This window comes from Coenobita brevimanus, chromosome 91, assembly GCF_032717465.1.
Source record: "Coenobita brevimanus isolate Jiangsu-jjx chromosome 91, ASM3271746v2, whole genome shotgun sequence".
Lineage (NCBI taxonomy): Eukaryota > Metazoa > Arthropoda > Malacostraca > Decapoda > Coenobitidae > Coenobita > Coenobita brevimanus.
Genome location: NC_137044.1, coordinates 6,006,537 through 6,017,150, shown reverse-complemented (window position 1 = coordinate 6,017,150; position 10,614 = coordinate 6,006,537).

The following is a 10,614-nucleotide window of genomic DNA, read 5'->3' as shown; positions in this document are numbered from 1 at the left end:
CCTGGGTATACAAACATTCTTACATCCTTCAATAATTTTACTGTCCAACGAAGGACAACTTCAGGCCGTAACTCATGTGGCTCACAGTTTAGATTAGCCTGAGGTACCACCACCATCACCACCACCACAACAATATTACCATCAGCAGCAGCAAGAACGACAACACTAATATATCCACATATCACAATAAATACATTTTCGATAGGTGGGTATTATCCTTCTCACAAAATTACATATTACCCCGACCTCCTGACCCCGATCTTAGCGAGGTGAAGGCAATTTAGGCATAGCTGGACCCTCATTTCTAGAACCTCCCCGACATCCAACTGGGCACGCGACCTGGCCACCCAAGTAATCTCCCACCTTCTCTCCCTCCCCCTCCTCCTCCCCTCACACCTCACCCTGTTTCCTCCCGTCATTCCTCCCTCCCTTTCTACGTCCTACCGCCCTCTCACCCTGCTCCCCCCACCCCATTTCCTCCCGTCACCCTCTTCTACACCCCTACCGCCCCTTCATGCCACCTCCGTACCCCCGCCTCGCCACTCTCATTCCCTGGTCGTTGTACCCATATCTACACTCTTACCGCCTCTTCCTCCCTCCTCCTGTTCGTTACACTTCATTTTCATACAGGCTGGGATTGGTAGGTGGGTGGGAATGGGAGAGCATGTACAGTAGGAGGTGGTGGTTGTTAATGGCTGTGACTTTTTGTATAGCAGTGGTTGTGATTATGAATGACTGGCTGCTTGTGATTGTGGATGCTTATGGTTGTGCATGTGTGTGTTTGTGATTATTCGTGACTGGTTGTTTATGACTGTGTGTTTGTATGATTGTTTTTGCCTGACTGTGGATGTGTATGACTGGGTGGCTAGGTCGTGGGTATGATTGTGGGTGTGTATAAATGTGGGTGTCTATGACTTGGCGTATATGACTGAGGGTCTGTATGACTGCATTTTCGTATAGATGGCTGTGTCTTGCTGTGGTTGCGATTATTCATGACTTAGGATCTTAGGAAACGTTTAGCTATAACTGCGTATGGCTGTTTGTGACTGTGTAGCTTTGGTTGTGTATAGCTGTTTTATACATTTATTCATTTATTTTTTGTAAGGCGGTGGTTGTGTATGACTGTGATCCTATTATGTTAATGGTTGTGTATGACAGTGATGGCTTTTCATGATGGTGATTGTAATGAATGTTTTGTCTGGGCTGTTCTGTGGTTGTTGTTATGTAAGACAGCGACTGTATCTGTCAGTGATGACCGATTGTTGGAATACTGCAAGTTTTGTAAAGTGTACTCGGACATGACAGTGATTGTGTATGATAATGATGATGGCTGTGACTGTGTACGATTTTGTTAGTGTTATGACTGATATGAGTATGATGGCATTTGTGTTTAAATGAGGTTTTGTGATATGACTAATTATGTAAGTTAGCGATTGCCTCGTATCGGTGGTGGCTGCATCTGTTGGTATGCTGTGGTGGCTGTCGTGGTGAAGATGGACGGCCGTGCTGGTGATCTCAAACTGTTTACAGTCGCAGCCAGTAAATCCCATTCATATCTGGAATTCCGAAATGCTGCAGCGAGATTCCAACTCATGTGATCAATGTAAATATAGCTGAGGAAAGTTTCATTACTTCTGACATGCTCTTGAGATGCTGTGACACACTTATTGACGGCAATTGTGCTTTGAAGTAAATTCACATTGCTTAACAGGGTAGTTAGCGACAAGAGCAGTAAAGTAGTTGTTCTAGTAATTGTGATGGGGTCTGATTTCACTGAATCTGATTATAGATATTGTGTGTGTGTGTGTGTGTGTGTGTGTGTGTGTGTGTGTGTGTGTGTGTGTGTGTGAGAGAGAGAGAGAGAGAGAGAGAGAGAGTTAATGATAGCGATCTCTTATTTAATTGCTGACTTGATGGTACTTTAATTATTATATAGCAAATACTGGTTCTTGCTGCAGGTAAGGAAGCACACATTTTCCACTGATTTTTATGCTCCAATACTGATAATAATTTCGCAAGGGAGTTATTCATTATCGTGTTAAACCCTCCACTGCCGCATCAACACAGAAGTTACCGAGAAAAGGGCAGGTTTTTGAAGGAGAATACCAGATTAATAGAAGGCAAACGAAGTTACTCCCCAAACCCAAAATGGATAGACTTTTATAGAGGTAATGCTTGGCTAAAAAGAGGCAAAAGACATTACCTCGCCCACGAATGGATAAGTTTTTGCGTAAGGAATGCTAGATTAAAAAAGGAAAAATAAATTACTTGTCAGACCCAAAAATGACTAGGATTTTGGGGAAGGAATGTTGGATGAAAATGAAGGAAGGGGAAATTTTGAAAGAGAATACCAAATGAAAAGGAGACAAAAAATTACCCACCTGATTTACAAGTTGATAAGTGTTTGGAAAAGGGAATGTCGGTTCAGAAAGACGCAAAAGAAATAAATATAAACGATATTACTCGCTTAACTCAGCAGTGGATTGGATTTTTGGAGTGGAAATGTTTGATCAAAACAAGGAAAAGAAAATTACTAACCTAACCCAGAGGTGGATATGTTTGGAAAAGGTACGTCGATTACAAGGGGAAAAAATAAAAAGGTGAAAGAAATAACCTAACCCCAAATGCACAGGTTTTTGAGAGAATGCCAGATCAAAAAGAAGAAAAAGAAATTACCAGCCAAACCAAAAAGTTAATAGGTTTTTGGAGAAGGAATGTCGGATCAAAAAGAGCCAGAGCAAATTGCAAGCCTAACCCCACATTAGTAACTGGCTGAACCTGAACTAGGCAAGCAATATTTCTCCTGCGAACACTTATACGATCTGTTGCAAGGGCAGCATCTCGAGGAATGGCGTTACGACCATTCCTGTTGGTGAATCTAATTTCGTGACTACTGTGTGTGTGTGTGTGTGTGTGTGTGTGTGTGTGTGTGTGTGTGTGTGTGTGTGTGTGTGTGTGTGTGAGAGAGAGAGAGAGAGAGAGAGAGAGAGAGAGAGAGACTAGTTGTGTATGAGTGTATGTGTAATTGTGAGTGTGTTTGATTGAGGGATGTATGACTGTGGTAATGTATGATTATGGTTATATGAGATTGGTATTTTGCGTGATTGTGGGTATGTATCATAATGACTGTGGTCGTGTTTGATCGTGGGTATGTATCGTAATTGTTGTGATTGTGTATGAAAGTGGGTGAGTATCGCAATGGTTGTGGTTGTGTATGATTGTGGGTATGTATCGTATGATTGTGGTTGTTTATGAATGTGGGTATGTATCGTAATTATTGTGGTTTGTGCACAATTGAATGTTTTTGAAGCTATGGATAAGCTTTATTGTGATTTTGAATGACTGTGGTTGTCTGTGATTGCAGTTGTGAATGAATGTTGTTGTAAATGACTGTGACTGTGTAGGGTGGTGCATTTGGTACGTTCAGCTAATATGCGATATAAGGAAGTTATGAACTGAAAAAAAAAATAAAAATAAAAAAAATATTGAAAAATCCCAAATACTTTACTGGTACGTTCAGCTAATATGTGATATAAGGAAGTTATGAACTGAAAAAAAAAAAAACAACACCCCTCCCCCATATTGAAAAATCCCAAATACTTTACTGTTCAGAAATGCTGGTATTTTCCAGTCATTAATCAGACTGAAGTTTGTAAGGCTGAAATGAGGCGTCTTGTTGAAATAAATAACATTAGAGTATGGTAGTGTTTATTCTTTTTATGAGTTACACGCGCCGTTCAAATTTAATTTGACATGTACTTTATTGTGATTTAAAAGAAATGAATTGAGCACCCGAAGTGGTTCTTATATTTTCAGTGATAAACCCTCATTATGTAAATACAACCACATCAGGACGTCTATACAAAACCTTTCACATGAAAAACGCAAGAGACTTTTCATAGGAAGTTGCATACTCTCTCTTTTTTTACTAATCAATCATAGCATATGTCTTATCATATTTTAATCTCTGTAGAAAGGATGTATATTTTATACTGTAGAAACTGGCCGCCGTTTATTGTCTCCTTCGCTTTTTGCCCTTTCACTTTTATTTTATTCTCTGCAGGAAGTCTGTATATTTTTAGTTGCAGATGACCATCATTTATAGAGCCACATCCAGTGTCGTTTTCTGATGAGATGGTAACCAACTGAACTTTTCCTTCTGCGGCATCCGGTTCCACAGTCGCCTTTGAGGACGATGCTGGCGAGCGCTGGAACCATTAACATGAAAATTACTGGAACGATCACCCTAAAATATTGAACTCTGTACCTCCACAAAAAGCATGCCATGTTTGTGATTCTTTTCGGTGAGATGCAAACACATTGTCTGTTTAAAGCGACCCTAAATCTCCAGGTTATGTAAAAAAGGTTTCACCTCATAAGACTTGCCTCAACAGCTTGGTAATGTGGCCGTCAGTCTCTGTTAGCCAGACCCCTGCTACGGCAATTATCATAGTGCATTTTACCCACAGGAAGGTGTACATATGGGAGGGGGAGGGGGATGGAACAGCGGGTGGTGGCACGAGTTATAAGAGGAGTCAGGGAGAAGGGAGGACTTTCTTGTTTCTTTCTCATTTTCACCCCGTCACCAAAGTCAGGAGGGCCATTCTGTTTATCAGAGGACGCGACGGTAAAAAGATTATGCGAAACTTGCTCCCACTTGACTGGTGACTGACGTATATATTTTGCCATCGTACAAAATTGAGAATATCTGTGTCACCGTTCGCTTTGATGTTTATAATAGCAGATTCTTGGCATAATGAGACATCAAGCAAAACAGTTAGGCAGTCCCAGACTTGAAACAGCTAAATTGGACTTTATTTTGATAAGTGGCCTCAGTCTTGAAACGGTGAAGCAGAACTGAACTTTGATAGCGATACTGTTTCTAAAATTCCCACCAGGAAAAAAAAATCACAGTTGTAAAAAGCAACTTCGACAGGGTGGTATGGCAAGACTTTGTGTCTAATGATGAATGGCTACATTCCAGCCACAGGCACTTAAAACAACCCGTCATCATCCACCACAAGAGGGCATAGCTTGACAAGAGGACGAACCAGGTAAGATTCCTCAAGCGTGTGTTGTCGATGCTAACGAACTAACATGGCCATTTATGGGGAAGTTAAGTGAGAGCCTATGCGGGCCTCCCTATCTGTGCACTGCGGGCCCTCCTCCTTCAGGCTGGATCAGGCACACGTCATGGCAGGAACCCGGGGCCAACGTCTCGTCAGCGCAGGACACTTTGTAGCACCTCTTCCTTAACGATTTATTTTACATATGATAATTCTCTCTCTCTCTCTCTCTCTCTCTCTCTCTCTCTCTCTCTCTCTCTCCCTCCTTAATAGCTTACATAAATAGCATCAAAAATACGTTATAATATGCCAGATATGCCTAAAAAGAAAATAAATAAACTAGTAAGGAGGAAGCGTTACGGAGCCACCTCAACCGACCCACGAGCTCCACCTCCCGCATCGATCACCACGGGCGGCGGTATCTATGGCAGCATCTCAAGTAATTGTCGCCGGCACCGCTCACCGCAGCCTATCTCAGACGCGGATACTATGCCCGACCTTGTACCACCTCACCCTCCCTTCCCCCTCCACCAGCCTCCTTGTGTCCACCTCACCCTTTTCTCTCCACCCACCCTTGTGTCCACCTCACCCTTCTTCCTCGACCCTCCCTTGTGTCCACCTCACCCTTCTTCCTCGACCCTCCCTTGTGTCCACCTCACCCTTCTTCCTCGACCCTCCCTTGTGTCCACCTCACCCTTCTTCCTCGACCGTCCATCTCACTTTTCTCCCTCCACTGTCCCTTGTGTCCACCTCACCCTTTCTTCTCCCTCCACCACCCCTTGTGTCCACCTCACCCTTTCTTCTCCCTTCACTCTCCCTTGCGTCAACCTTATCCTTCTCACTCCACCAGCCTCCCTTGCAGCACCTCACCTATCCTTCTCCTTCCTTCACCCTCCCTCATTTCCGGGTTTCTCTTTGTTTCTTTTATATCCAAGCATTTCATAGGGAGGATTGTATTTTGAGTGGCGTAGGTGGCTTCATAGTAATTTTTCCACAGTGATGTATGAGTCTCTCTCTCTCTCTCTCTCTCTCTCTCTCTCTCTCTCTCATTGCACTGTAACATCCTCTTATGCGATATTTTATGTTTATTTAATCCCAGTATAATTTGTATCAACAGCGTACAAGAGGATGTTAAGAAGTAACATTCAGAATAAATCGCTAAGACAGGGATGCTGCGAAATCCCCAAAGCCACTAATAATACGACCATTACAAGGATAAAGACTGAATACGTAAACCATCTTAATCTCTTCAGTAGAATAACGGAGATTATCATTTACTCTTGCTAACATCAGACGATTATGCTTATCTTACGAAGGCCCTCTTGTACCGAAGGGGCTGATAAAGGGCGTATGTAACTCTCTCACTTCCGACAGTCCTAACCTGAAAGAAACCGTCTGAGGAGAGCAATGATAAGGCTTAAAATCCCATCCGGTTGTGGGGTGTCATTATTTGTTATCAGTCCCCAGCCAGGGTAAAATTTTGCACATTTTACTAAACACTATAATTCTAGGCGCCGGGGAACTTAGTGGTTAGACCGCAACAGTCGCGGTGCCGGCCCTACCAACATGTGTGGGTCCTTTCTCCTTGAGGTGACTGGGAATTTTTCGGTCAAGTAGTGCCGCGAAGGGAATTAGACTGGTCCTCTACCCTTAACTGTACTGGACTGTGGTTGCCTAGCCTCGAACCCACACACTTTAGAAGGGTAATAGGGGGTTGGCTTTTCTGTTTTCTTGATTTTTCTTCCTTTTATTCTTTTTTTTCTTATTCCTTGTTTAGTAATGTTCGCTCTCTTATTTTCCTCATGTCCTAGGCTACCACATTTGTGTTCTGTGTCTTATCTCATAGCTGTACTGTCAGGTTGGCGTCTTATCGTGCTTCGGTTGACAAATGGTGAGGTGGTAGGAAACGTTTGGAAATGTTAAAGTGCTTGGTTTCGTGTGTCATGACACCAAACACATATATCTGAACACACACACACACACACACACACACACACACACACACACACACACACACACACACACACACACACACACACACACACACACACACACACACACACACACACACACACACACACACACACACACACACACACACACACACACACACACACACACACACACACACACACACACACACACACACACACACACACACACACACACACACACACACACACACACACACACACACACACACACACACACACACACACACACACACACACACACACACACACACACACACACACACACACACACACACACACACACACACACACACACACACACACACACACACACACACACACACACACACACACACACACACACACACACACACACACACACACACACACACACACACACACACACACACACACACACACACACACACACACACACACACACACACACACACACACACACACACACACACACACACACACACACACACACACACACACACACACACACACACACACACACACACACACACACACACACACACACACACACACACACACACACACACACACACACACACACACACACACGAAGAAGGACGCATTTACCATTTTTTGCACAGCTGAACATTCACTTACTCCTAAATTTCCACCACTCTCCGCCTCACCAAACCTTTTCACACCTCACTTTTGTTACATTGGATTGTCCTGGGTTGTTTGAAGACATTATCCAGATTACAGTCATGTACATTCTGCCTTATTCGCTAGTGGTCTAGTTAGACTGCTTGTTAAGAAGGATAATTAGTTTGTAAACAAGGAGCACGCGGCCCTAGTACGACCACCTGACCAACATGGTGTGAGTGGCGCAATCCAGGACGCAGAAAAAAAGGGAAAAACGAAAACAAAACAAAAAAACAGGGGAGATCGAGCTACCAAAAATAGTTGACAGCTTATGAACTGGTGGCCGGGGCTAGCAGAGATGGCTAATAAACACGGTCGTAAGGGTCTTTTGGAACGAGGATAGTATGTGACTCGTACACTTACGTCAGGTTGTTGGCTACCACACTACTCCCGCGTCCCATTCATAGCGAGATATGTAGATGTCCTCCAGACCCTCACTCTCTCTCATTCTTTCGCTGTCTACGTCGTACACCGCTAAAGTAGGTGACATCGAGCGTTTTCTGTCACTAGCAACCATGACTTAATGGCGAGAAACACAATTACGATGAGGTTATATTGTGTCTTGTGGAATGATACGTGGAACGAAGTCAGAGTTTGATGCATCGTCTGGCCTTCTTGGGATTTAATTGCCTTAGTTCGTGGCTTCTACACTATTATTTAATTATCTTGTCAGGGGAACGTGGGCAGGCAGAGGAGGGGAAGGAGGAGAGGGGGCAAGGGAAGATCAAAACGCGATAACGGAGAGGCGAAATGTCAGGCAGAAATAGTGAACCGAATGAGGAAGAGGGAAAAGGAGTGGTGGCAGAGGGCCCTGAGGTTTCTGTCCGGGGCTCCGTTTATTATCTGTCGTCCGATTACGATCTTGGCCTCGCCCCCGTCTGTTGTGAGTTTTCTGTTTCGATGTTTTCCTCTTTGTGGGTAGCTTTCTGCGGGTAGTTCCTTTTACTTCGTTGGCTAAAGTTTATCATGTGAAATCTTTTGGCTTTTTCATTTCTTTCAAAATGTTTTTCACATTCTACATTTGTTTTACTCACACACACACACATATTATATATATATATATATATATATATATATATATATATATATATATATATATATATATATATATATATATATATTCGTCCATCATCCAATCCTACATTGCCCCACGAGGAGCGTAGGAGCCCGGGGCTAGGCAAGTTGGTCCTGACATTTAAGATGAGAGTGACCAGCCTCACTCATCCCTGAGTGGCATTACGTGAGCAATAAACTCCAACCACCCCTTGGATATAAACCTTCACCAGCTCAATCCAACTGGAGCTCCACCATTACCCACTAAACCACCGGGCGCCATAATTTCGTTCTGTGTTTACAACCCCGCGTAGTATATGGTTTCCTGGTGTACAGGAAACCATCCGGCACGTCACCTAGTGTAGAGTCACCCATAGACAGAAGGAACAGAAAAAAATGAAGGAAAGAAAGACAGAAGAAGGAGTGTAAAGTCACTCGTAGGCAGAAGGACGAGGAAAGAATGAAGTAAAGAAAGACAGAAGAGGAAGGAAGGAAAGGAGGGAGGAAAGGAAAGAGCAGACACCCGAGAGCAGCAGTACATTCAATGACTGGATGGAGAGCGCCCCCTCCTACCACATTATATATATATATATATATATATATATATATATATATATATATATATGTGTGTGTGTGTGTGTGTGTGTGTGTGTGTTGCTTGTAGGTATACGTATATGAGAGAATGTAAGAGAAAGAGAAAAAGAGAGATGCATTCGGTATTCGGTAAATGATTTTGTCTTACGCCATAATTTTTCTGCATTAGATTGATTTTCCATACCTTTCATCTGGAACGTCTTCCTTGATTAAAATAATGGTTTCCATCATGCCTCTGTATTCTCCTTATCGTAATTTTTAAATTCTTCAGTCATACTATATAGAGTATATGCTCAAAATTATCCCCTGATCTTCATCTCAAGTTTCTTTCAGTTAAATCGTATTCTTACTGTATATACTGTATTTAAGAACATGAAGAAATATTGACCCCAAGAAAAAGGATAGAGACATAGAAAGAAGAGGGGAGGGGGACGTGATGGTGAATGGGTGATACGGGGGTTAACAGCTGTGAAGGGGGGAAGGGGAAATATGGAGGGGGAGGGAAAGGGAAAGTGTTAGAGTGGAGGGAAGGGATAGATATGTAGAGGGAAGGATGGGGAATGTGGGTAGTGGGAGGGAAGAGGAAAAATGAGGATGGAGAGGAAACAATGATATGTAAGAAAGGGAAAGGAAGAAAGGGGACGTGTGGCGAGGAAAGAAGAGATGTGAGAAGAGAGGGAAGGAAAAAAAGTGAAGTGTGGTGGGAGAAGATAAGAGGGATGAGAGGAGAGGAGAAGAAAGGGGGGGAGGGAGAAAGAGCACAAATAGTTTCTGACCTCCCGTTACTGAATTACCTGATCATCCCCTTCCCATCTCCAACACTCCACCCCCACCCCCACCCCCACCCCTCCCCCACCTCACTTCCATCCAGGTGTCATGCGAAGAGAATCACACCTCTAGGGAACGGCATGAATGACATGGAGGCGCACGAAAGATAGTGAGGTGAACGGAACGAAACGGAATGAGACATAAGGCGGAGGTTGAACGGAACGGAACGCTACGAAAAATACGAAGGAGGGTGAACGGAACGGAGCAGCACGAAGTAAGAGGGAGGTTGAACAGAACGAGATGTCAGAAAGGATACAGGAGAGGGTGAATGGAACGGAACGGAACTGAACGGCACGAAAGATGCAAGGGAGAACGAACAGAACATAACGGTGCGAAATATAATTATGAAGAAGGGTAAAAGGAACGAATCGGACAGAAAGTTACGGAAGAAGGCGAAGGGCACGAAATTACCTAAATTATAT